Here is a 27971-nt window from a genome sequence, read left to right as displayed (position 1 = left end):
TTTTGCATTGCTGGCTCTGCATCTCAGCCACAGTGTTTATGTGACAGGGACATTTTTTCCCAAAACTGTACCATATTTAGGTTTACAAGTGATAAGATGAATAACATGAGAAAGACAGGGGTAGCTGTAAACCCACAACAGGTTGAAAGACCAATGCAATATTTATATACCAACAGTATATCCAATGTAATATATACACCACTTTACCAACCCCGAATGCAAACAAACAATTGTTAGATCGGAAGGGAAGAGAGAAATTAAGGTGTATAGGATACTGTTTCCCTAACTTAAGCAAATACACTTCAAAGGTATCATAAAAACTTGTTCAGTGTTTGTTTAAAGACCCTCACCCACTCCAGTAGTGGCACGATTCATCATTGGGTCGCATGCTGGAACCTAAAAAAACAGGATGGGCTGAAACAAATTCCTGGGAGATATTTGAGATATTTGTTTGTTGGAGTATTTTAAATGATAAATACACCTTAAAACACCCAGGTATCCGGGTGTTTGTGGTATAGATAAAATTGGTATTTGTGGTGTGATAACAAAATATTACAGCCCAACACACTTATTTGCGTCAACATTTTTCAGCTGTTGATAGGAAAGATGGGAATGCTACTACCAATAACACCTATGCTGATTTTTACTTTAAATACTATTACCTGACACTATGATTTGGAGAGCCAAGAAATTCAAATTTCTCCTGCTTGGGTCTTTCTTGCCAGAAGTCAACTGCTTCAATGAGACACAAAGTATAACTTTTCACCAGGACAAACCTGGTCACTGTATCTGTCTCATGCACCACTGTGGCCAGGCATAATGTTTGACTTTGTCTTGATCAAGCACAACCAGATGAGCACGATTGGTGTGTAACGCTTTTTAGGGCTCTGTTGAACCTTAAATTTTGAAATTCAGAACTACAGTTCTACTAACTGGATTTTTGTTGTTTTGGTGTCTTTTTATTTACTAGCACGTACTCTATTTTAAATTAACTATTTTACTGTTTGAGTACTGCATAAATACTTTACACATTATCTCCAAGTTAAGCCTGACTACTTTTTTGCCACGCTACCAGAGTTAAGCACAGATTTATTTAGTGACTGTTGTGGTTCACCTTGACAAGGATAGTGATTATTATTTGAGGTAGGTTTTCACATCCTTCAACAAATTCTCTAATTTCTTACACCCCCTTTCTGTGGCTGCTGCCTAACTGACTAGTAGGGTCCTGTGAATGAACAGAAGAACTGTTCTTTAACATCTCCAGGTCAAAAGAGGTAGTGCTAAAGCTGTCCTTTGTTCTGCCCACTGTACCTGCTCATTCTCAAATAGCCAGTCCCTCCTAAGTGGTCAGCAGTTAACCCCCATTGGTCTTTTCTGGGCCCAGAGGTAAGCCACTGTCATCGGAATCAGTGTTGTCAAACCTTCCAATGAAAGATGTGTATTTCAGCTCTGGGGGTGTGTTAGGTAGCAGAACTGATTTTAAGCCAGTTCTGGCTCAGGCAGCCTAAGGTACATAACTGTACTTCTCTATATAAGTTATTTAAAATCTGATAATTTTTTAAAATAAGCAGGAAATAACTTTGAACAATTTGTCTAGCCTTTTCCTAGGTCGAGGTAAAGCTTTTATCCAACCTAGGTCCATTAGAGAAAAGTCTACCCAGGCCTGCTGAGTGAAACACCTTTTAGCCAATATGTGGTAAGCCCTATTATTTAAATATGTCAGTAGCCTACTCTGTCGGCTGACAAGGCACACATATATATAAATATAAAAAAACATTTTTTTTTCTTTATAAAATGCAATTTGCCCTTCCACAAGACACTTGAGGTCATTTAAATTACAGCCTAGCCAGAGCACAATGGTACTCCTGGCAAAAATGTGCATTTGCCATATATATGTGGATGGCGTAAATAACCACTGGAGCCCACATGACATTTACCTTTCTATGCCATGGGTACAATTAAAGCATTATAGACAATGGACTTATTGGGAAGGTAGAAATACCAACTAGGGTGCTCCAAAGTATAGCACCTGATTTAGAGGGGAAGAACAAGCAGTTTACTCCACTACAGTTTAGCAGTGGTAAAGTGCACAAATTCCTAGAGCTCGTAAAAATATAGTTCAGAAAAAAGTTGAAAAGGTTTGAGTGACTATGCAGGAAAGGTTTATTTGCAGCAGTCAAATATGGCTAAAAGTAACACCTTTTATTTACATCATATAGAAACTAGCATAATTGAGGTAGAAAATACTTTATAAAAACACATTAGTATTAATACAAATTGTATTATTATTGTATGTCAGTGAAACATTCTAAAGGAGGGTAGTGAGAAATTGGGTTACTGGTTCACAGGGTTGTGAGCCCTGATCAAGCAGCAACCTCAATCCTTGTTAGGGTAAGGCACAAGCAAACCCCAAATTAACCATGCTCAGCCCCCTGGTAGCTTGGCACAGAGCAGACAGGATTAACTTAGAGGCAATGTTTAAAGCATTTGTGCAATACTTCAAACAGTGAAACACCACACAAAAAAATCCCACAGACGGATAGAAAAATAGAGCAAAATTTCATAAATAAAACAAGACCACATTTGTAAAGAATAAAGTGAATATAGTTCCAAAAAGCACAAAGCACCAATTACGGCTTGCTTGCTGTGCTGGATGGGGTCAAAGTAAAAAATTCAGGCCAACCGCAATGGAGCACGGGTCGGATGAAGTCACAGATTAGCCCATCTGAAGGTTTACTGCTCAAATTTTGTGCCAAGAGTTCTGTTCACATTGGGGAGGGTTGTGCGGAGCAAGGAAAGTTGACCTGCGGTTGTCAGCATAGCATGAAAAGCATCACGGAAGGGCAGGCGGAAGGACAGGCAGAAACTTCACATTGGTGGTCCCCCGCAAGCTGTCAATGCTTCTTTGCAAATAGACGGGTTAGTAGTGACTCCAATTGGACTTCAGTGTGAGCAGCACAGTCTCCGTGCTAACAGAACCGTTTGTGGTCACAATGAGCCCAAAAGCTTTGTTTAGGAGTCTATGAGACATCCCAAGGGACCAGGACTTGAGAGGCACCACTTAAGGGTCAAGAACCCACTGCAGTTGGGTTCAGAAGCTGGTTGATGAACCTTTGATGATCAGGAGGCCCACAGACTAGCCCTTGGAGTCGCTCTGGGGTCCTGGGTTCAAGGTGAAGTTGCAGGTCCAGTTCTTCTTCCCCAAGCAAGAGAGCAGCAGCTCAGCACAGCAGGGCAGTAGTTTCTTCAGAACAGCAGTCTATCATAGTGGCATTCCTTATAGAAGCACTGAAGTCTTTCTTCCTGGCAGAGTATCCAGAGGACCAGAAGTGTACAGAAGTGCTGGTGTCTGAGGTCCTTCTTTTATAAATAGTTGTCCCTTTGAAGTGGGGAAATGCTTCTAGAGCCATGCCTATGAAGCGAACAGATGCCCTGACTTTCTGGCCCTAGCCCCAGATTAACTACAGCAAATGTGTAGTCCTTTGTGTGGAGAAAGGACACAACTGGGCCCAGCTCCTCCATCCATGCTGACAGTGAGGGCCCATCCAGTCGCACGTAAGCCCCCTATTGTGTGTGGCTGATCAAGAGAAATACACAAAGCCCAACTGTAAGTTACAGCCAGCCATGTGACCCAGAGACAGGTTGTAGGCACCAAATGGGTAAGGCAAGAAAATTCAAACTTTCTAAAAGTGGCACTGTCAGAACTGCAGTTTAAAAACCGGACTTCCTTATAAGTTAGGATTTTAAATTGTGAGACACCAGACATGAACTGTTTATCTCTTCCCATTTAGGAAATTATACTTATAAATTGTAATAATAAGGCAACTCCAATGTTATGCTATGGGAGAGATGGGCCTTGCAGTAGTGAAAAACACATTCAAGGTTATTTTGCTACCAGGACATGTAAAACTTATAAGTACGCCTCACTTTTTAAATACACTGCACTCTGCCCTCTGGGATATCCAGGGCCTACTCTAGGAGTGACCTTTATGTATTAAAAAGGAAGGTTTGGGTCTGGCAAAAGGTTTATTTAAACTACACACAGAGGCTCTGCAGCGGTAGGCCTGAGACATTTTTAAAACGCTACTTATGTGGGTTGCACAATAAGTCCTGCAGGCCCACCAGTAACATTTAATTTACGGGTCCTGGGCACATGCAGAGGCACTTTACTAGGAACTTAGGACTTATAAGTAAATGAAATATGCCACTTGAGTATCAGGCAAAGACACCATGTTTCAAGCCGAGAGCACAATCATTTTAGCATAGATTAGGAGTGGTAAAGTCCTAAGGCCAACAAATAAGCAAAAAGAGGAAGGCAAAAAGTTTAGGAATGACTCTGCAGACCGGGCCAAGTCCAACAAGGGCTTTATTTAAACTAGTAATGTTATGTTTGGGTCATTAAAGAACTACAATTATGCCATTAGTTCAGACTGAGATCAGCATTTGTTGATACACACAATGCAAAATGGCATTTGTATTAATATGGATGCAGAAAGGTGGTTAACCGCTTAGCTGCTGCCCCCCCTTCCCCACTGCTGAGCCCTGTTTTGGCAATTTGGGGTAGTTCACACTTAGGCCTTCATAACTTTTTGTCCACATAACTTATCCACAGCAAATGTGCATCCTTTTTTTTTTAACATCCTAGGGATTCTAACGGTGCCCAGAGTTTGTGGGTTCCCCTGGAGGAGACCAATAAATTAGCCAACGTACAGGGTAAATTTCATTTTTTCTGAAAAATTAGAAAAAAGGGCTACAGATGAAAGCATGTGTTTTTCTTCCCTAAAAATGGCATAAACAAAGGCTTTGTGGTGCTAAAATCACCATCTTCCCAGCTTTCAGGAACAGGCATACTTGAATCAAAAAACCAAATTTTTCAACACAATTTTGTTTTTTTCTGGGGCATACCCCATTCTTACTATTTTTTGGGGTGTGAAACCAATGCTGGATCCCAGACAGCTAAACATTTCTGAAAAGTAGACACAATTCTGAATTCAGCAAGGGCTCATTTGTGTAGACCCTTCAAGGTTTTCCTACAAAACGTAACAGCTAAAATAAAAATATAATGAAATTGAGCTGGAAAAAAACAGGCATTTTTCTCCATGTTTTACTCTGTAACTTTTTCCTGCAATGTCAAATTTTCAAAAGCAATATACTGTTACATCTGCTGGACTCTTCTGGTTGCGGAATATATAGGACTTATAGGTTCATCAAGAACCTTAGGTACCCAGAGCCAATAAATGAGCTGCACCTTGATATGGGTTTTCATTGTATACCGGGAATACAGCAATTCATTTGGTGAAATATAAAGAGTGAAAAATAGGTATCAAGGAAATCTTTGTATTTACAAATTGGGAACAATATAAGGTGTTGAGAAGCAGTGATTATTTGCACATCTCTGAATTCTGGGGTCCCCATACTTCAAGTAGGTGTGTTTTTACAAACGGTGTTACATTTGGAAGGGAAAAATGCAGAGAAAGACAAGGGGCAATAACACTTGTGCTATTCTGTGTTTCCCCAAGCTCCCGATAAAAATGATACCTCACTTGGGTGGATAGGCCTACTGCCCGCATCAGGAAACGCAACATGGACACATCACATTTTTACACTGAAATCTGATGTGTTTTTTGGAAAGTGCCTAGCTTTGGTCTTTGACCTTTAGCTCAGCCAGCACCAAGGGAAACCCACCAAACCTGTGAATTTTTTAAACCTAGGCACATAGAGGAATCTAGGATGGGATGACTTGTGGGGCTCTAACCAGGTTCTGTTACCCAGAAACCTTTGCAAACCTCAATATTTGGCAAAAACATGTTTTCCTCACATTTCGGTGATAGAAAGTTCTGGACTCTGAGAGGAGCCACAAATTTCCTTCCACCCAGCTTTCCTCCAAGTCTCCTGATAAAAATGGTACCTCACTTGTGTGGTTAAGCCTAGTGCCCATGACAGGAAATACCCCAAAACACAATGTGGACACGTCACATTTTTCCAATGAAAACAGATATGTTTTTTGAAAGGTGCCTAGCTGTGAACTTTGGCCTCTAACTCAGCTGGTACCTAGGAAAACCAACCAAACCTGTGCATTTTTCCTCACATTTCGGTGATAGAAAGTTCTGGAATCTGAGAGAAGCCAGAAATTTCCTTCCACCCAGTATTCCCTCAAAGTCTCCCGATAAAAATGGTACCTCGCTTGTGTGGGTAGGCGTAGTGCCCGTGTCAGGAATAGATTACACAACGGTCAATGTTGGTCCTTACATGAGGGCAACTGTTGACCCTGGGGTGATCCATTCCTGACGCAGGCACTAGGTATAGGCACTCAAGTGGGGTAGCGTTTTTATCAGGACAGGTGGGGAAAACACTGGGTGGTAGGAATGTTGTGTATCCTAACATTTTCCCATAGTTGGTGTTACAGAAATGCAACACAAAATTTAGTTTTTATTCAACATTTCAGATTTGCAGGGTATTCTGGGTAAGAGAACTTTGGGGAATCCACACACATCACACCTCTGTGGACTACCCCGGATGTCTAGTTTCCAGAAATGTCTGGGTTTGGTAGGTTTCCCTATATGGCTGCCAAGCCCAGGACCAAAAATGCAGGTGCCTGCCTTACAAAACCAGGTTGTCTTGTGATAGATAATTTTAATGTCTCCACAGTACAATTTGGGCAGTGGAATTTGGAGTGGAACTACATTGGGGAGCTCCCAAGAGAGCACTCTCTCTGTGCTTGCCACCGCATGCACCTGCTCTCTGGGTTGGGCTAACCCGCTATTGTCCCACTGCACAGGCTGTGCTTCTGAAGGGACAGCAGGACTCCCCTCATCACCTCCCTCATAATCACTGGAAGAGGAGTTATCGAATGGGACTCCTCCAACTGAAAAATCACTCCCAGAGTCTGCACCTTTGCCCTAACCCACAGATGCTGTCTCAGTATCTGCTGTCTCAGTCTCTGATCCTACATACGAGTAAGGGCTTGAGCAGCAGTCATCCAACGAGATGCCATCTCTGCTACTGGCTAAACTGTCGCTCTAAAACACTAATGTTAGACCTGACAGCCTTAGGGTAGTCACCCTTAACTTTTTGCCTGCCTCCCTCCATTTTTTTGGACACTGTTTTTGCTGGTTTATAGACTCTGCACACTTTACCACTGCTAACCAGTGCTAAAGTGCATATGCTCTCTCCCTTAAAACATGGTAACCTGGAATCATACCTGATTGGACTATTAATTTACTTATAAGTCCCTAGTAAGGTGCACTTTATGTGCATAGGGCTGGTAAATTAAATGCTACTAGTGGGCCTGCAGCACTGGTTGTGCCACCCACTTAAGTAGCCCCTTTTTCCTTGTCTCAGGCCTGCCATTGCAAGGCCTGTGTGTGCAGTTTCACTGCCACCTCGACTTGGCATTTAAAAGTACTTGCCAAGCCTAGAACTCCCCTTTTTCTACATATAAGTCACCCTTAAGGTGTGCCCTAGGTAACCCCTAGGGCAGGGTGCTGTGTAGGTAAAAGGCAGGACATGTACCTGTGTAGTTATATGTCCTGGTAGTGTAAAACTCCTAAATTCGTTTTCACACTACTGAGAGGCCTGCTCCCTTCATAGGCTAACATTAGGGCTGCCCTCATACACTGTTGAAGTGGCAGCTGCTGATCTGAAAGGAGCAGGGAGGTCATATTTAGTATGGACAGAATGGTAATACAAAGTCCTACTGACTGGTGAAGTCGGATTTAATATTACTATTCTAGAAATGCCACTTTTAGAAAGTGAGCATTTCTTTGCACTTAAATCCTTCTGTGCCTTACAATCCACGTCTGGCTGGGCTTGGTTGACAGCTCCTTGTGCATTCACTCAGACACACCCCAAACACAGGGTACTCAGCCTCACTTGCATACATCTGCATTTTGAATGGGTCTTCCTGGGCTGGGAGGGTGGAGGGCCTGCTCTCACACAAAGGACTGCCACACCCCCTACTGGGACCCTGGCAGACAGGAGTAAACTGAAAGGGGACCTGGTGCACTTCTTAGCCACTCTTTGAAGTCTCCCCCACTTCAAAGGCACATTTGGGTATAAAACAGGGCCTCTGCCCTACCTCATCAGACACTTGCTGGAGAAGAAACCTGAACCAGAAACTACATCCTGCCAAGAAGAACTGCCTGGTTGCTCAAAGGACTCACCTGTCTGCTTTCTACAGAGGACTGCTGCCTTGCTGTTGCCCTGCTGCCTTGCTGAACTCTTGTCTGGCTGTGAAAGTGCTCTCCAAGGGCTTGGATAGAGCTTGCCTCCTGTTCCTTGAAGTCTCAGGACCAAAAAGACTTCTTCCTTTCACTTGGACGCTCCGTGCGCCGAAAATTTCGACGCACAGCTTGTTTCGCGGTGAGAAAAACGCCGCACACCGACGCTGATCAACGCGACGCCCTCGGGACGATCGAGACTTCGACGCACAACCTCGCAAGGACAACGCCGCCCGACTTTCCAGGAGAAATCGACGTGACGCCTACCGTGAGTGCGAAACTTTGACGCACGGACTCGCAAGGACAACGCCGCACGACTCCCGAGGAGAAATCGACGCGACGCCTGCCGTGAGACCAAAATTTCGACGCACGGCCTCGCAAGGACAACGCCGCCCGACTTCCAAGGAGAAATCGACGCGACGCCTACCATGAGATCGAAACTTCGACGCGCAGCCCCGCAGAACGACGCGCAGCCGGAAAACAAGTCGGAGAATCCACGCACAGACCCGGGACATCTGGTAATCCCCGCGATCCACGAAAAGAGACTGTCTGCGCGCCGGAAAACGACGCCCGACTTCCCCGCGTGGAAAAGAACGACGCAAGTCTTTGTGTGCTGAGGAGAAATCGACGCACACACCCTTTTTGCACGCATCTCTTCTCCTGTGGCCCTCTGAGGAGATTTTCCACTCCGAACCAGGTACTTGTGCTTGAAAGAGACTTTTGTTACATTCTAAAGACTTAAGACACTTTATATCACTTTCCTGTGATATTTCTACAATTTTCCATTGCATCTTTATTCTTTTTGACCTACAATTATCCTGATAAATATTATATATTTTTCTAAACACTGTGTGGTGTATTTTTGTGGTGCTATATGGTGGTATTGTATGATTTATTGCACAAATACTTTACACATTGCCTTCTAAGTTAAGCCTGACTGCTCGTGCCAAGCTACCAGAGGGTGGGCACAGGATAATCTTGGATAGTGTGTGACTTACCCTGACTAGAGTGAGGGCTTTTGCTTGGACAGAGGGTAACCTGACTGCCAATCAAAAACCCCATTTCTAACATTGGTGATCAGCGGTGAGGATAGGACTTGTATTTGTGCAGTGACATACAGTAGCTAAGTATTTCACTACCTACCCACAGTTGAAGGTCAACTTGGTTTTTATCTCTTTTTGAAAATCCGTTTTTTTCCTGACAATTTTCAAAAACTAAATCCTCACTCAACATGTCTCTGACTGGGTCTCAGACAGGGGACTTTGACCTAGTCCAGTTGGATACATACACGGTCAAACAACTAAGAGGATTCTGCAGGGCATTAAGGGTACCCACCCAAGGGGCCTCCAGAAAGGAGGACTTTCAAGTGGCGCTGAGGGCCTGGGCAGAAGCCCATTTAGAGGATGATGAGGAAGGGGAGCCAGAAAATGGCCCCTCAGAAGGATTTTCACTATCTATGGATGGTGTTACCACTGCAATTGTGCACCCTTCCAGACCAGGGAGCAGTGTCTCCATGCAAAGCCTGACCGCAGAGGAAAGGAGAGAGGAAAGGGAGTTCCAATTGCAAATGGCAAAACTGAAAATTGAGGTGCAACAGGAGGAGAGGAGGGCAGAAAGAGAAGCCAAACAAGCTGAGGCTGAAAGAGCAGCCAAACAGATTGAAGCTGAAAGAACAGCCAAACAGATTCAAGCAGAAGCTGAAAGGGCAGCCAAACAAGCAGAAGCTGAAAGAGCAGCCAAACAAGTGGAAGCTGAAAGAGCTTTGGCTGAAAAGAAACTATTGTTGGCTCATGAACTGAGTCTCAAGGAGCTGGAGATCAAGGCAAGACAGTCTGAATCCAGCAATAATGGTGGCAGCATACAGACAGGACCTGCTGGAGAAAAGAAGGTTTGTATACCCAAAAATGTGGTGCCCAGTTTTGTGGTGGGAGATGACATAGATAAATGGTTAGCTGCTTATGAAGTTGCACTAAGGGCTCATGAGGTTCCTGAAGGGCAATGGGGGGTAGCTATGTGGGGGTATGTGCCGCCATTGGGGAGGGACACACTTCTCACATTGGATCCACCGGATCAAAACACATACCCACTCCAGAAAGCCACTTTACTTGCCAAGTTTGGGCTGACCCCTGAGGGATACCGTCAGAGGTTCAGGGACAGCACCAAACAAACAACACAAACATGGGTAGATTTCTTTGATTTCTCTAGTAAGGCACTGAATGGATGGGTGCGGGGCAACAAAGTAGCAGATTATAAAGGTTTATATGACTTGATCCTGAGAGAGCATATGCTTAATGTTACTTATACAGATTTGCGCCAGCACCTAGTGGATAGTAAGCTGACTGATCCCAGGAAGCTTGCTGAGGAGGCGGACCTCTGGGTTAGCACCAGAGTGTCCAAAAAGGTACCTGGGGGGGACTCCCACAAAGGTGGTCAGGGTTCCCAACAGAGGAAAGAGGGGGGAGATAAACTTACAGATAAGGAACTCTCTAAAGGCCCCCAAAAGAATTCCCAGGGAGGGGGTGGCAACCCTTCCTTTTCCAAATTTGGGAAAAAGCCAGGGACATTTGACAAGTCAGGAAAATCTAGCCCCAAATGCATGGAGTGTTACCAATATGGTCACTACAAAGGCGATCCACAGTGCCCCAAGAGGGCACCGTCCACTACCGGACAGGCACCTGGGTTGACTAGTGTAGCACTAGGGGGGGAGATGGACCCAACTAGCTTTGGGGAGCAGGTAGAGATTTCCCTAGTGTCCCTGGGAGAAGGAGAAATGGTGCCCAAGGCCCACATGCCCAGAAATACTTCCAAGTACCGGCAGTGGGTCACCATTGATGGGCAGAGGGTGGAGGCTCTGCGTGACACAGGAGCCAGTATGACTACTATCAAGAGTCAGCTGGTGTCAGCAGAGCAGATAGTACCTAATACATTCCACCAGGTCAGAGTCGCTGACAATCGCGAGAGTCACCTACCAGTGGCTCTGGTTCCCTTTGAGTGGGGGGGGGTCTCTGGTACTCTGAAAGTAGCTGTGAGTCCTGCCATGCCTGTAGATTGTCTGTTAGGCAACGACCTTGAGCACACTGCTTGGAAAGAAGTGGAGCTCAGGTCTCACCTGGAGATGTTAGGGTTACCTGAGTGGGTCTGCATGACCACACGGTCCATGGCTGACCGAGAGGGAAGTCAAGGGCATCTGGAGCCTGGAACGATGGCCCAGAGAGCTGCCAGGAGGAGGAACCAGGGGTGCGGGAAACCGGCCCCAGCTGTTCCCACAGTGGCTGACGGGGCTCCTGAGGAGGAGGCTTCCGAGCCAACTGGGGAAGACATTGCCGCCCTAGGTGACTTACCTGAGCTTGCTGGCTGGCAAGTTGAGGGTGGACCCACCAGGGAGGAATTCTGCAAGGCGCAGAAAGAATGTCCCACTCTAGAAGGTTTGAGGAAACAAGCCTCAAACCAGGCAGCCGGCGACGCCTCTGGCGATCACCACCTATATTGGGAGAATGATCTCCTCTACAGTGAGCCTAAGGTTCCGGGCTTTGGGGCAGCACGTGTGCTGGTGGTCCCCCAATGTTACCGAACCTTCCTACTGGGTCTGGCTCACGACATTCCCCTGGCAGGACATTTGGGGCAGGGCAAGACCTTTAACAGGCTTGTCACCCACTTTTATTGGCCCAAAATGAGGACACACTCAGACAAGTTCTGCAGGTCCTGTCCTACCTGCCAGGCCAGTGGTAAAGCAGGAAAAAGGGTTAAAACCCCCCTGATTCCACTTCCTGTCGTTGGCACCCCCTTTGAAAGGGTGGGCATCGACATTGTTGGTCCCTTGGACCCCAAAACTGCCTTAGGCAACAGGTTCATCCTGGTTTTGGTGGACCATGCCACCCGTTACCCAGAGGCAATCCCTCTGAGGACAGTAACTGCACCGGTGGTGGCCAGAACCCTGATGGGGATATTTACCCGTGTGGGATTCCCCAAGGAAATAGTGTCTGACAGAGGCACTAACTTCATGTCTGCATACATGAAGTCTCTGTGGGATGCGTGTGGTGTAACTTACAAGTTCACCACACCCTATCACCCCCAGTCGAATGGTCTTGTGGAGAGATTCAACAAGACCCTGAAAGGCATGATTGGTGGCCTCCCCGAGGCCATGAGGCGTAAGTGGGACGTCCTCTTACCATGCCTTCTCTTTGCTTACAGAGAGGTCCCCCAGAGAGGGGTAGGGTTCAGTCCCTTTGAACTTCTTTATGGGTACCCTGTCAGGGGACCCTTAAGCATTGTCCAGGAGGGATTAGAGAAAGCTCCAAAGACACCCCCTCAGGATGTGGTCAGCTATATGTTGGCCCTCCGCAACCAGATGACCCGCTTCTGGAAAGAAGCCCAAGATAACCTTGAGGCCAGTCAAGAGGTGATGAAACAATGGTATGACCAGAAGGCCACCCTGGTAGAGTTTCAACCTGGAGACAAAGTGTGGGTAATGGAGCCAGTAGAGCCCAGAGCTCTCCAGGACCGCTGGTCTGGCCCATTTGAAATAAAGGAGCGGAAAGGGGAGGCCACTTACCTAGTGGACCTCAAAACCCCTAGGAATCCCCTAAGGGTGCTCCATGTGAACCGACTAAAAGCTCATTTTGAGAGGTCGGAGATCAACATGCTTCTGGTCACAGATGAAGGAACGGAAGAGGAGAGTGAACCTCTCCCCGACCTCCTCTCTGCCCAAGAAGGTGATGGGTCAGTAAGCGGGGTCATTCTGTCTGACTCCCTGACTCTAAATCAGAAAGGAGACTGTTATGAGCTGTTGGAGCAGTTCTCCCCCCTGTTCTCCCTTACTCCTGGGCTGACCCACCTCTGTGTTCATGATATTGACACCGGTGACAGTCTCCCTGTGAAAAACAAAATTTACAGGTTGTCGGATAAGGTGAAGGCCAGCATCAAGGAGGAGGTCTCCAAGATGTTGACTCTAGGGGTCATTGAGAAATCCAGTAGTCCCTGGGCCAGCCCAGTGGTATTGGTCCCTAAGGCTACTGCCCCCGGTGCGAAGCCAGAACTCCGGTTCTGTGTGGACTACCGGGGTCTCAACTCAGTCACACGGACGGATGCTCACCCCATCCCCCGAGCTGATGAGCTCGTGGACAGGCTAGGCGCTGCCCAGTTCCTGAGTACGTTTGATCTTACTTCAGGGTACTGGCAGATCGGCCTAACTGAGGGGGCCAAGGAAAGATCCGCATTTTCAACCCCGGATGGCCATTACCAGTTCCGGGTGATGCCGTTTGGGTTGAAAAATGCCCCCGCTACCTTCCAACGGTTGGTTAACGGGGTCCTAGCTGGCAAGGATGCCTTCTGTGCAGCCTACCTGGATGACATAGCTGTCTACAGTTCCAGCTGGGAGGAACACCTGCTTCACCTCAAGGAGGTGCTTCAGGCCCTGCAACAGGCAGGCCTGACCATCAAGGCCAGTAAGTGCCAGATTGGGCAGGGTTCCGTGGTGTACTTAGGACACCTAGTGGGTGGTGGCAAGGTGCAGCCACTCCAGGCCAAGATTGAAACTATCAAGGCCTGGCAACCACCCCGAACACAGACGGAGGTGAGAGCCTTTCTAGGCCTCACAGGATACTACCGCCGATTTGTCAAGGGCTATGGTACCATTGTAACACCCTTGACAGAACTCACTTCCAAGAAGCAACCTAGGTTGGTGAACTGGACAGAGGCTTGTCAGAAAGCCTTTGACGCCCTGAAGGAAGCCATGTGCACGGCCCCCGTACTCATGGCCCCTGACTACTCCCAGGAATTTATCGTGCAGACAGACGCTTCAGAGCATGGCATAGGGGCAGTCCTAGCACAGCTGAATGAGGAGGGCAGAGATCAACCGGTAGTCTTTATTAGCAGAAGGCTGTTACCACGGGAACAGAGGTGGAGTGCTATTGAACGAGAAGCTTTTGCTGTGGTCTGGGCACTGAAGAAGCTAAGACCCTACCTGTTTGGGACTCACTTCCGGGTTCAGACAGACCACAGGCCCCTCAGATGGCTCATGCAGATGAGGGGTGAGAATCCAAAACTCTTGAGGTGGTCCATTTCCCTACAGGGGATGGACTTTACGGTGGAACATCGCCCAGGGGTTGACCACGCCAATGCTGATGGTCTCTCCAGGTACTTCCGCCTTAGCGATGAGAGCTCCCAGGAGGTCGGGTAGCTCTCCCCACTTTCAGCTGGGGGGGACACATGTTAGACCTGACAGCCTTAGGGTAGTCACCCCTAACTTTTTGCCTGCCTCCCTCCATTTTTTTGGACACTGTTTTTGCTGGTTTATAGACTCTGCACACTTTACCACTGCTAACCAGTGCTAAAGTGCATATGCTCTCTCCCTTAAAACATGGTAACCTGGAATCATACCTGATTGGACTATTAATTTACTTATAAGTCCCTAGTAAGGTGCACTTTATGTGCATAGGGCTGGTAAATTAAATGCTACTAGTGGGCCTGCAGCACTGGTTGTGCCACCCACTTAAGTAGCCCCTTTTTCCTTGTCTCAGGCCTGCCATTGCAAGGCCTGTGTGTGCAGTTTCACTGCCACCTCGACTTGGCATTTAAAAGTACTTGCCAAGCCTAGAACTCCCCTTTTTCTACATATAAATCACCCTTAAGGTGTGCCCTAGGTAACCCCTAGGGCAGGGTGCTGTGTAGGTAAAAGGCAGGACATGTACCTGTGTAGTTATATGTCCTGGTAGTGTAAAACTCCTAAATTCGTTTTCACACTACTGAGAGGCCTGCTCCCTTCATAGGCTAACATTAGGGCTGCCCTCATACACTGTTGAAGTGGCAGCTGCTGATCTGAAAGGAGCAGGGAGGTCATATTTAGTATGGCCAGAATGGTAATACAAAGTCCTACTGACTGGTGAAGTCGGATTTAATATTACTATTCTAGAAATGCCACTTTTAGAAAGTGAGCATTTCTTTGCACTTAAATCCTTCTGTGCCTTACAATCCACGTCTGGCTGGGCTTGGTTGACAGCTCCTTGTGCATTCACTCAGACACACCCCAAACAGAGGGTACTCAGCCTCACTTGCATACATCTGCATTTTGAATGGGTCTTCCTGGGCTGGGAGGGTGGAGGGCCTGCTCTCACACAAAGGACTGCCACACCCCCTACTGGGACCCTGGCAGACAGGAGTAAACTGAAAGGGGACCTGGTGCACTTCTTAGCCACTCTTTGAAGTCTCCCCCACTTCAAAGGCACATTTGGGTATAAAACAGGGCCTCTGCCCTACCTCATCAGACACTTGCTGGAGAAGAAACCTGAACCAGAAACTACATCCTGCCAAGAAGAACTGCCTGGTTGCTCAAAGGACTCACCTGTCTGCTTTCTACAGAGGACTGCTGCCTTGCTGTTGCCCTGCTGCCTTGCTGAACTCTTGTCTGGCTGTGAAAGTGCTCTCCAAGGGCTTGGATAGAGCTTGCCTCCTGTTCCTTGAAGTCTCAGGACCAAAAAGACTTCTTCCTTTCACTTGGACGCTCCGTGCGCCGAAAATTTCGACGCACAGCTTGTTTCGCGGCGAGAAAAACGCCGCACACCGACGCTGATCAACGCGACGCCCTCAGGACGATCGAGACTTCGACGCACAACCTCGCAAGGACAACGCCGCCCGACTTTCCAGGAGAAATCGACGCGACGCCTGCCGTGAGACCAAAATTTCGACGCACGGCCTCGCAAGGACAACGCCGCCCGACTTCCAAGGAGAAATCGACGCGACGCCTACCGTGAGATCGAAACTTCGACGCGCAGCCCCGCAGAACGACGCGCAGCCGGAAAACAAGTCGGAGAATCCACGCACAGACCCGGGACATCTGGTAATCCCCGCGATCCACGAAAAGAGACTGTCTGCGCGCCGGAAAACGACGCCCGACTTCCCCGCGTGGAAAAGAACGACGCAAGTCTTTGTGTGCTGAGGAGAAATCGACGCACACACCCTTTTTCCACGCATCTCTTCTCCTGTGGCCCTCTGAGGAGATTTTCCACTCCGAACCAGGTACTTGTGCTTGAAAGAGACTTTTGTTACATTCTAAAGACTTAAGACACTTTATATCACTTTCCTGTGATATTTCTACAATTTTCCATTGCATCTTTATTCTTTTTGACCTACAATTATCCTGATAAATATTATATATTTTTCTAAACACTGTGTGGTGTATTTTTGTGGTGCTATATGGTGGTATTGTATGATTTATTGCACAAATACTTTACACATTGCCTTCTAAGTTAAGCCTGACTGCTCGTGCCAAGCTACCAGAGGGTGGGCACAGGATAATCTTGGATAGTGTGTGACTTACCCTGACTAGAGTGAGGGCTTTTGCTTGGACAGAGGGTAACCTGACTGGCAACCAAAAACCCCATTTCTAACAACTAACCTATGTAGACAGTCACAAAATTGCTAGTGGGTGTGTGTGTGTGATACCTGCAACACTAGAGGTCACCTTACCTTTGCTTCTTCCCTCAATCAGCATGTTCTCTCAAGACACTCAAAAAAACAAAAAAAGACACACTATTACATCACCTTGTCACATACCAATCATCACAGACTTTAGCGCCTCTAGTGCCCAGTCCAACAATCATTATTGACTCTCCCACTACCATTACCTCCTCTTCCGATTCCCCCTCTACCACCCAGCAAAAGTGCATTTCATCTCTTCATAGCCCCCCTTGCACATACATTTCATTTGTAGTATCTCGCAGGTAATGGCTGGCTTTACTAATCCACTCAGCTAGTCACATATAATACAGTTTTGATCCATTCAGTAGGCATATAAACCTTTTGTGCTACTTTATGGCATCAAAACTGCCACTATACAAAAGTCAGATCCTTTTCTAGCAGAAACATAATCACAAGAGTTACTTGACTTTTTTATTGCTGTCTAAAGTAACAAATAAAGAAAGCAGGGGTAGAAAAGTATCTGAAAGAGTAAGATGAAGGGATATGGAGTGTCTGGAGGTGAATGAAAGAGGTATGAGGTGGAATCTAGACTACGCAGGCTTTGTATTTGGCACCCTGACCTGCCATAGTGCTAGCTGTCTGGAAGTAAATCTTTGGACCCAGACACATATTCTTTTACTAATCAAGCAAATGTATCTAATCACATATATAACTTCATCTAAGCAGTTAACTGCTTGGGTGCTGCAGGCGAGCTGGTCTCGTCCAGGCACACGGTTCCTGTGTGCCTCGGACGAGAACAGCTCATCCTGCACCCGGCCCACACCCACCAGTCGGGATGGAAGGGGAATCACTTCCCCTTCCACCACCGGACCCTCCCACCCCCCTAGTGACGTCTGATGACGTCAGCGCGCAGAGGTCACCTCAGATCGTGCTGGAAGCATGCTTCCAGCGCGATCCCGGAAGAGAAACGCTTTTGCATTTCTCTTGCAACCAGAAGGTGGGGCGGGAGAGACATGAAAGGAAAGACCTTTCCTTTCCTTTCATGTCTCTCGAAGCATTTCTGCTGCTCAATCGCGATGTGATCTGGCAGCAGAAATGCCCACTAGACACCAGGGATTTTTTTTGTACATTTCAATAAGGAGAGCGGCCCCTTGGGCAAGGGCTGCTCTCCGGGGGGGCAATTGATTTTTAGGCCATTTATGCTCCCCCTGGGGGAAGATCGGCCTAATATAATTAGCCGATCTGCCCCGGGGGGGCAGAAAATCACTAGACAACAGGGATAATTATTATTATTTTTTTTCTTTATTTTTTAATGTGTGGGGAGCGACGCCTCAAGCAAGGGTCGCTCCCGGGGGGGAATGGGGAATTAATTTTAGGCCATTTCTGCCCCCCCGGGTGCAGAAACCACTAGACACCAGGGATTTTTTTTTATATTATACTTACGCATAGGGGGAGCGGCCCCTTGGGCAAGGGCCGCTCCCCCGGGTGCCAAATTATTTTTAGGCCATATCTGCCCCCCCCCCCCCGGGGGGGGGAGGGCAGAAAACCCCTAGACACCAGGGATATATATTTTGTTTTGTATTTGGGAAGCGACCACTTAGGCAATGGTCGCTCCCTGGGGGGCCAAATTATTTTTAGGCCATTTCTGATCCCAGGAGGGCAGAAACCACTAGACACCAGGGTTATTTTTTTTTTTTTTTATGCTTACGCATAAGGGGAGCGGCCCCTTGGGCAAAGGCTGCTCCCCGGGGGGGGGGGGGGATATTTGTAGTCCATTTCGTCCCCCCCGGGGGCAGAAAACCCCTAGACACCAGGGATAAAAATGTTTTGTATTTTATTTTATTTATTTATGTGGGGAGCGACCCCTTGGGCAAGGGTCGCTCCCCGGGGGGCCAAATTATTTTAACGCCATTTATGCCCCTCTGGGGGCAGAAACCACTAGACACTAGGATTTTTTTTTTTATCCTTACGCATAAGGGGAGCGTCCCCTTGGGCATTGGCCGCTCCCGGGGGGGGGGGGGGGGCAAAATATTTTTAGGCCTTTCCTGCTCTCTCCGGAGGCAGATCGGCCTAATATAATTTGGCCAACCTCTAGACACCAGGGATATATATTTATATATATATTTATTTACTTTATGTTTTTAGGTGTGGGGAGCTACCCCTTAGGCAAGGGTCGCTCCCCTGGGGGGCAAATTGTATTTAGGCCATTTCTGCCCCCCTTGGGGGCAGATCGACCTATTTTTGTTAGGCCAATCTGCTCCCAAGGAAGGGCGGAAAGTCTACTAGATGCCAGGGTATAACAAAATAAAAAAAATAGTGGGGTGGTGGCTACCAACCAGTATGGGCATGGTTATGCCCCCACCCCAACTGAAGGGGGTAACAGTCTTTCAGCTCTGCCCCGCACACTAAAACATCCTATCCCATGGCAAGCAAGAGGAAATTTGATCATTTTGGGTTCTAGTTTTACATTAAGCCATGAGAGTTTGGTAACTCTCAAAAGCGTCCCACTTGGAATGGTGAGGGCTGCACTTTTTTGACTTTGGGACGCTGCCATGTAGAAAAATCCATAAGACCTAGATACATCTGAAAACTAAACATCTGGTTGATTCCACAGTGGTGTGCTTCACAGGCACCCCGCACCATTTTCTTACCCACAATGCCCTGCAAACCTCCAACTTTGGTGGAAATCACACATTTTCCCCACATTTTTGTGATGGAAACTTCCGGACACATTTTCCCCACAGTTTTGTGATGGAAACATCAGGAATCTGCAGGAATCCACAAAATTCCTACCACCCAACACTGTCTCATCTATACCGATAAAAGTTCTGCTGCACTTGTCAGCCTAAAAATGTTTTTTTTCAAACTGCCCTTTTGGACCCATTTTGGTTCCCCCTCCATTTCAACATGTTTTTGGCTCTTCCCTGTCACAGGCACTTGGCCCACCTACACAAGTGAGGTATCATTTTTACCAGGAGACTGAGGGGAAAGTTGGGTGGTAGGAAATTTGTCCCGGTGCAATGATCCCACACAGAAATGTGGGAAAAACGTGATTTGTTAGCTAAATGTGAGGATTCTGGGTAAGAAAACATTGGGGGATCCAAGCAGGTCACACCTTCCTGAACTCCCTTGGGTGTCTAGTTTCTAGAAATGTCTGCATTTGGTAGGTTTCCCTAGATGGTTGCTGAGCCCAGGACAAAAACCGCAGGTGGCCCCCCTGCAAAAACAGGAAGTTTTGTATTTGATAATTTTGATGTGTCCAGATAGTGTTTTGGGGCATTTCCTGTCGCGAGCACTAGGCTTACCCACACAAGTGAGGTACCATTTTGTTGGGAGACTTGGGGGAACGCTGAGTGGAAGGAAATTTTTGGCTCCTCTCAGATTCCAGAACTTTCTGTAACCGAAAAGTGAGGAAAAGATGTTCTTGTGGTCAAATTTTGAGGTTTGCAAAGGATTATGGGTAACAGAACCTGGTGAGAGCCCCACAAGTCACCTCATCTTGGATTCCCCTAGGTGTCTAGTTTTAAAAAATGTGCAGGTTTGGTAGGTTTCCCTAGGTGCCGGCTGAGCTAGAGGCCAAAATCTACAGGTAGGCACTTTGCAAAAAACACATCAGATTTCAGTGTAAAAATGTGATGTGTCCATGTTGCGTTTCCTGATGCGTTTCTGTCAAAAAATGAGATGTGTTCACGCTGTGTTTTGGGGCATACTCGAAGTGATTTACGAGCTCACACGGACGACTCTACGGTTGGACTTACCATGGTCCAGGTACGACCTTTGATATAGTCCTAAAGTGTACCCCAGAATTCAACACAACATACCCTCATATGGGAAAAGAATTTCCACTTTGAATACCACAATATGGACATGATTTGGCACAGTTTGAATACCATATACTATATCAACAAGCCTTGAAAAAGTCGTTGTTACGACGAAACACGTGTCGGCTGTTTGTACATGGAACATTGTAGCGAATGTTTTACTCAATGGGTAACTAAAGAAGAATAAAGGACAATATTTGGAATAATTGGATGTGCTGTGGTTCTTTCAACTGTATTTATCCATTGTGGACCAGCTGGCTCACAACCTACACACCCTGTGGCTGGGTGTGGAACCACCCTGGAACTCCTTGTAACTCATATGCTCAGGTTTCAATATCATTGACTGTCTCGTACTTACATAAAGGAAATTTGTGGCTCCTCTCAGATTCCAGAACTTTCTGTTGCCAAAATGAGAGGAAAAAGTTTTTTTTTTTTTGCCAAATGTTGAGGTTTGCTAAGGATTCTGGGTAACAGAACCTTGTGAGAGCCCCACAAGTCACCCCATATTGGATTTCCCTGGTGTCTAGTTTAAAAAAATGCATAGGTTTGGTGGGTTTCCGTAAGTGCCGGCTGAGCTAGAGGCCAAAATCCAAAGCTAGGCACTTTGCAAAAAACAGCTCTGTTTTCTTTGGGAAAATGTGATGTGTCCATGTTGTGTTTTGGGGCATTTCCTGGTTGCCGGCGCTAGATCTACCCACACAAGTGAGGTACCATTTTTATCAGGAGACTTGGGGGAATGCTGGGTGGCAGGAAATCTGTGGCTCCTTTCAGATTCCAGAACTTTCTGTTACTGAAATGAGAGGAAAAAGGTTTTTTTTTTGCCAAATGTTTAGGTTTGCAAAGGATTCTGGGTAGTAGAACCTGGTGAGAGCCCCACAAGTCACCCCATATTGGATTCCCCTGGTGTCTAGTTTAAAAAAATGCATAGGTTGGTGGGTTTCCCTAGGTAACAGCTGAGCTAGAAGCCAAAATCCACAGCTAGGCACTTTGCTGAAAACAGCTCTGTTTTCTTTCGGAAAATGTCATGTGTCCACGTTGTGTTTTGAGGCACTTCCTGTCACAGGTGCTAGGCCTACCCACACAAGTAATGTACCACTTTTAATCAGGAGACTTGGGGGAACGCTGGGTGGAAGGAAATTTGTGGCTCCTCTCGGATTCCAGGACTTTCTGTCACCGAAATGTGAGGAAAACTTGTTTTTTTGGCCAAAGTTTAAGGTTTGCAAAGGATTCTAGGTAACAGAATCTGGTGAGAGCCCAACAAGTCACCCCATCTTGGATTCCCCTTGGTGTCTAGTTTTTAAAAATGCATAGGTTTGGTAGGTTTCCCTAGGGGCCAAAATCCACAGCTAGACACTTTGCAAAAAACACGTCAGCTTTCACTGTAAAAATGTGATGTATCCATGTTGCGTTTCCTGTTGCGAGCATTAGGCCTACTCAAGCAAGTGAGGTACCATTTTTAATCGGGAGGCTTGCGGGAAAACATAATAGCAAAACAAGTGTCTTGCCCCTTATCTTTCTCGGCATTTTATCCTTCCAAATGTAAGACAGTGTGTAAAAAAGACGTCTATTTGAGAAATGGCCTGTAATTCATATGCTAATATGGGCACCCTGGTATTCAGAGATGTGTAAATAACCACTGCTTCTCAACACCTTATCCTGTGCCCATTTTGGAAATACAAAGGTTTTCTTGATACCTATTTCTCACTCTTTATATTTCAGCAAATGAATTGCTGTTTTCCCGGTATAGAATGAAAACCCATTGCAAGGTGCAGCTCATTTATTGGCTCTGTGTCCCTAGGGTTCTTGATGAACCTACAAGCCCTATACATCACTGCAACCAGAAGAGTCCAGCAAACGTAACGGTATATTGCTTTAAAAAATCTGACATTGCAGCAAAAAGGTACAGAGTAAAACGTGGAGAAAAATGTCTGTTTGTTTACCTCATTTTCAATACTTTTTCATTTCAACTGTTATTTTCTGTAGGAAACCCTTGTAGCATCTACACAAATTACCCCTTGATGAATTCAGAATGTTGCCTACTTTTCAGAAATGTTTAGCTTTCCGGTATCCAGCATTGGTTTCACGTCCATTTCTGTCACTAACTGGAAGGAGGCTGAAAGCACAAAAAAATCGTTAAAATAGGGTATGTCCCAGTAAAAAGCCAAAATTTTGTTGAAAAATTGGGTTTTCTGATTCAAGTCTGCCTGTTCCTGAAAGCTGGGATGGTGGTGATTTTAGCACACTAAACCCTTTGTTGATGCCATTTTCACTGAAAAAAACACAAGCCTTCTCCTGCAGCCCTTTTTTCATTTTGAAAAAAAACACGAAATTTTCCCTGTATTTTGGGTAATTTCTTGGTCTCCTTCAGGGGAATCCACAAACTCTGGGTACCTCTAGAATCCCTAGGACGCTGGAAAAAAAGGACGCAAATTAGGCGTGGATAGCTTATGTAGAGAAAAAGTTATGAGGGCCTAAGCGTGAACTGCCCCAAATAGGCAAAATAAGGCCTGGCTCCTGAGGGGGGAAAAGGCCTGGCAGCGAAGGGATTAAAGGGTGAAAAAGTTGGGGTTTGGTGTTTCCATAAAGGTCGAATGGCCACAAGAGTTTTGTGATGCTTTGTGATGTGGGGTGTGGCTACGAAATCCTGTCTACACAACTGAATAGCCAATGAGCTCGAGTGAGCTGCAAAATAAACTCTTGCAATACATTCACAAAGTTTACAGTGAAGTTAAATTAATGCATGATTTCTGTTCTGTGTTTTGGATTCAGTCAAAGTTCCTGAATGTATTCAATGCAAACCTTAAATGTGCAGACTTTTTATCAAAAGACGGGGGGAGGGGAGGCTGCCAGACCGGTGAAACAATTTTCTCATAGCCCCGAGAGGTCAGTGAAGAGGAGATATTCATCTGTCAGTTCCGTGCTTTTCTAAAGTTCAAAATTCGTTCTGTCATTTATCGTAATAAAGTCGTCAAACTAACTCTGCTGAGTCACTTAAACTAGCCATATCCGGAAAAATGCAGTAGAATGCAACAGATAAAAGTGAGATAAAACTATGCAGGCAGTAATCAGGCGACAGTCATGTGAGACAGCGCAATTTAACAAAGAACATTGCCACCACTTAGGGAAAAATATCAGTGTACTGTAAAACATTTATATTCTGATTTCAGATGCTTTCACGTTTTCAAATAATAAGGCTTCCCAGCCTACTACTCATTATGAAACATGTTTTAGTCTGGAAACACAGACTAGTCGTGGAAACAGAAGAAAGTGGGATTAGGTATTTTTGATCATTTCACAGATTTTGTAAGGTATGGGCAACCTGACGATTTCAGCAGATTGCACTATTTTGGTCAATAGCATATGGGTTCATTCTTTTGTCGTTGTTACTTGAAGGAGAGTCCTAAAGGACTTTATCTCTAGCATTGGGAAGACTGGCTGAGAGCAGAAGCAGTGGCTGATATTGTTACCTAAAATGTGTATAGTGCTCTGCGCCCAAAAATGTGTGGACCCGCCCTCGCACCCTGTTCGATTAGTGGCTAGCGACTGAAGAACGACCTAGCTACACGATCTTAGACAAATGCCAGGGAGTTCTACATGTCTAATCCAGTGTATAGTGGGAGAAGTCCATGTCCTTCGTGCTGTAAGTTGGTGTCCAGATTTATTACAGCTGATTGACTCAATAAATGACACACCACCCCTGGTCCACGTAGCTTTTGTAAAGTTAGAATGTTTGGTTAAAAGAAGTGGTACAACACAATGCCCAATTACGGCTATGGGCAGACACATGGTGCCCACCCCCAGGTTGGTCTCATCATCCCAGTGACACCTGAGGCTGGTGATCAACGGTAGAGTATCAAGGAAGTGTTAAACATCCCTCAACTCTTGAAGCAAGGCACAGCCCTCAGGGGTTATTAGCAGGTAAGAAAAGGAGACATGCATAGTTAGGAGCAGCCAGCCCCCTTTGGGCAGGAATGTTCGACTAAGTTAAAACATAAACCCCATTTTAGGTCCCAAGGCAGAAACAAATGTACCTACCCCATACGAATAAACGTACAGGAGAAAGCACTCAGTGCAAATAGCCTACGCACAGGGTTCCGATTTAATCCTAGTCATGTGGCACAAAATACTGCTCATTCACGGATAAGGTCAGGTATGGACACCACTGGCACCACCTAAATTCCTTGGAATAAACGGGTCATAAAATAAAAGAGTTTCTGTACAAAACATACCTCAAAATCCTAAATTGAGGTACATGTAGACATTTCTGCGTGACATCTACAAACCGGTTTAAACATGAAACATGATTTTATTCCCTAAACAGAATTACGCTCACCCACCTCTCGCCAGGGCTCAATAATTCTGTCCTAACTTCAAGGTAGCTTCAAAAAGGTATTGGCTTGTAGGTTATGCAAGTGGCATTCGCTATGGGGCATTAGCCGTGATTGGGTAGTGTCCTGTGCTATCTAGGTAACAGCGGAACGGGATTATGTTCATCTAGTGTTGAGCTGGGACAATTGCAACTTGTGTTTTTTTAATAAATCTTTCAATTCACAAGGCCTCGTAGACTCTTCCTCTGGTCGTGGATAAGCATTGGCACCAATTCCATTGTCAGATTGATTTGTGCCACACGGGTGAGATTAGATATGGAGTAGTGAGTAAAACAGATTAGTGACCATGCATGTAGAAAGAGAGTAATATGAAAGTATAAAATATCTGTAGCAAACACTGGCTTTGTGGGAGGAAGGTGGGCGCAGGTGAATCTACAGTACTATATGCAACTAACAGATGTTTACAATGTAAGTAACATAATCCATTTGTGGCATTTTGTGACTATAGATACACATGCTCTATATAGACTGTAAAGCAATACTCTGCTAAGTGGTGGCTAGCCAGTGGATGGTGCAGAGGTCTGAAACATGGTCCTCAGGACAGTTTGACAAACTATGGCTTGCTGCCTTGCAAGAATGTCCACACAACATATAATTCTTTGTAAACATGTGTGGAGTGAATCATGCGGCACCTTTACAAATATCTGCTATGGCGATGTTCCTTAGAAAAGCCCTAGTTTTTTCCAAATAAATTTATATTGATTTTTCATCCAATAAACAGGTAACGTGCATAAGCAAGGCAGGGTAGGCACACCCATCATACATGGACAGCATTTCAATGATTCTGAATAAATGTAGGGTGTCCCTCACTTCTTTGTCAAGATTATGAAGTGGTGCCCACCCCCAGGTTGGTCTCATCATCCAGGTGACACCTGAGGCTGGTGATCCACGGTAGAGTATCAAGGAAGTGTTGAACAACAAGAACTAGGAAACACAAACACAGATTCATTCCGTGGTGGGGCAATATGTTTATTCATACCTAAATTGTGTCTAATGAGATCTTGTAGACTAGTACTGAGAAGTTTATATCCTAAAGGGGTTTTGTGTGTTGGGGCTGGGAGGTGGGAAAGAAGAAGGAACGTACATACAGTGGGGCTGCAGGAACCACAGGGGGAGGATATTAAGGAGCCCCTCTACTGTTCCGCTGGGGGCCCGCAATGTCCTACTTATATGAAGAAGGGGCGGAGGGAGAAAGAGAAAGCCACAGGTTCCCACTTCCACCCCGCTGATCCCCTATGCCCAGTTCTACACATCAGCAGGGTCTTGAGCCGGGGTCCTGTCCCCGCCTCTGCCAAGAAAGCCTCTAGCACACTAGCCATAGTCCAGCAATGGATTGCTTCTGCAACCCTCACCTCTGACCTCTTCTAGTTTTGTAATGCCACAACCTCTGCTATGTCCCACAACTCCAGTGATGAGCGCCAGTGGATATCTGGAGGACCATCCTGTGACCTCCAGTGGAGCCCTATCTCCCATTTCACCAGGACCATGACTAATTCTAAGAATGTGTCCCCCAACTTACGTAGCTTATTTCTCGGGTGGACCCCCAGCAGGCAGATCTTTATGGAGTGGATGCTCTGTCTGTTCAATGTACGAGTCACATCAGCTGCTACTAAGTGCCAAAAATGCTGGATCACGGGGCAGTCCCACACCATGTGCATGAACCCAGCATCATCCAATACACACCTAGGGCACTGCATGTGCTCTATTTCTCATAATGTTTATTCAGTGAGGGATCAGGTAGGTGGTATATATGTAAGTGAATTGTGTATATTTGAAGCGTGTGTTATGTGAGACCTTGTGAACCTCTTCCAGCCCTATTGTCCAATCCCTGTTTTGGAAGCTCCTACCTAGCACCACTTCCCACCGTTCGTACCTATATGGAAGGTTGTCAGTGATTATTTGCACCGCCGATTTAGAGTCATTAAATCAGTTTGTGGCTGTAGCCAAAAGTCAGGAGGCCCAGTAGAACCTCATGAGTCCATGGCTTTGCCATCCCCCCGCCAATAGGCCCCTCAGGACTGCCTCTATTACCCCACACATGAGAAATTGTGACAGTCCCTCTTTCTCCACTAAGGAGTCCAACGTGCAAAGTGTGCCCTTTGCATAGCAGTCTCCCACAGTTTCTATACCTAGTAAAGCCATAGTACCATCCTGTTTGGGAGTGTGACCTGAGGTGGGAAGGTAGGGTTCCTGACTGCCCCAGGCTTTTAGCTTTAGTATAACAGGTCTAGATGCATTTAACAGTCCAACTGGTGATCCTTGCTGTGAAATTATAAGTCCTTAATGAGGCTGTGAAAAGTCTACAAATAGCTGTTGCTTTTTTGGAGAAGGATTTGGTCCAATCGATATAAACATAACCGCGTACTTGACATAAAGTATGCAGAGTTCTCTTTCAGATACTGAGTTGGGTCATAGAAAAAAGACTGGAAAATCAATTGTCTAATTACGGTAGAATGTGGGGATCACCTTACATGAGCATTTTCCAAAACCACTTTTTTAATGTGGACCTGAAAGGAAAGGCTTCTTTGATGAGAGGGCCTGCAGTTCACTGAAAAGCCGCAGAGACGTGAAGGCTACCAGAAAGGCAACCTTCCAAGATAGAAACTGCAAATGGCATGAATTGAGTGGCTCAAAAGGGGACCCCATAAGCCTGGAAAGGAAAATATTGAGATTCCAGAGAGAAGTTGGAAGTACTCTTGGTGGAATGTCATGTTTAAGGCCCTCCATAAAAGCTTTAAAGAGGGGTTTTGAAGAGGGACTCGTTTTTCATGTACTGCATATACGCAGCAATGGTGGCTAGGTGTAGCCAAATTAATGAATAGGCTAACCCGACAAGTGTACTAGGTAACAAATGTCTTGTGCCATAGACATTAGAGGTTTTATGTTATCTGGAGTACAATAGGGGACTAAACGCTTCCACTTGGCAGCATAGCAGGTATGTGCAGCGTGCCTACTCTAAGTATACCCATGCACTCTTGAGGTAGACTTAGGTAACCAAACTCTAGGACTCCAGGAGCCAAATAGCCAGTCTGAGGTGTCTGGGGGTCTGATCTTTCCACGATTTAGTGTGAGGAGGTCCTGTCTGTTGGGGAGCTTCTCATAAGAGGCAATTGACATTTCTACAAGGG

General features: G+C 46.0%; 1 protein-coding gene across 13 annotated transcripts in view; it reads right to left on the bottom strand.

Moving 5' to 3' along the window:
• SLC16A7 (solute carrier family 16 member 7) overlaps nt 1–27971 on the bottom strand; it is a 475851-nt gene that overhangs the window by 319995 nt on the left and 127885 nt on the right. For 2 of the 13 annotated variants that reach the window (XM_069229058.1, XM_069229061.1), the window contains exon 3: nt 16683–16721. The exons of the other annotated variants lie outside the window; for them this stretch is intronic. The gene's annotated coding sequence lies outside the window, so the exon portion shown is untranslated. The remainder of the gene's footprint in view (nt 1–16682; nt 16722–27971) is intronic. 13 annotated transcript variants of the gene reach the window in all.

This window comes from Pleurodeles waltl, chromosome 4_1, assembly GCF_031143425.1.
Source record: "Pleurodeles waltl isolate 20211129_DDA chromosome 4_1, aPleWal1.hap1.20221129, whole genome shotgun sequence".
Taxonomy (NCBI): domain Eukaryota; kingdom Metazoa; phylum Chordata; class Amphibia; order Caudata; family Salamandridae; genus Pleurodeles; species Pleurodeles waltl.
Note: the sequence above shows the minus strand (reverse complement) of the source record. Positions and strands in the feature narration are given on the sequence as shown.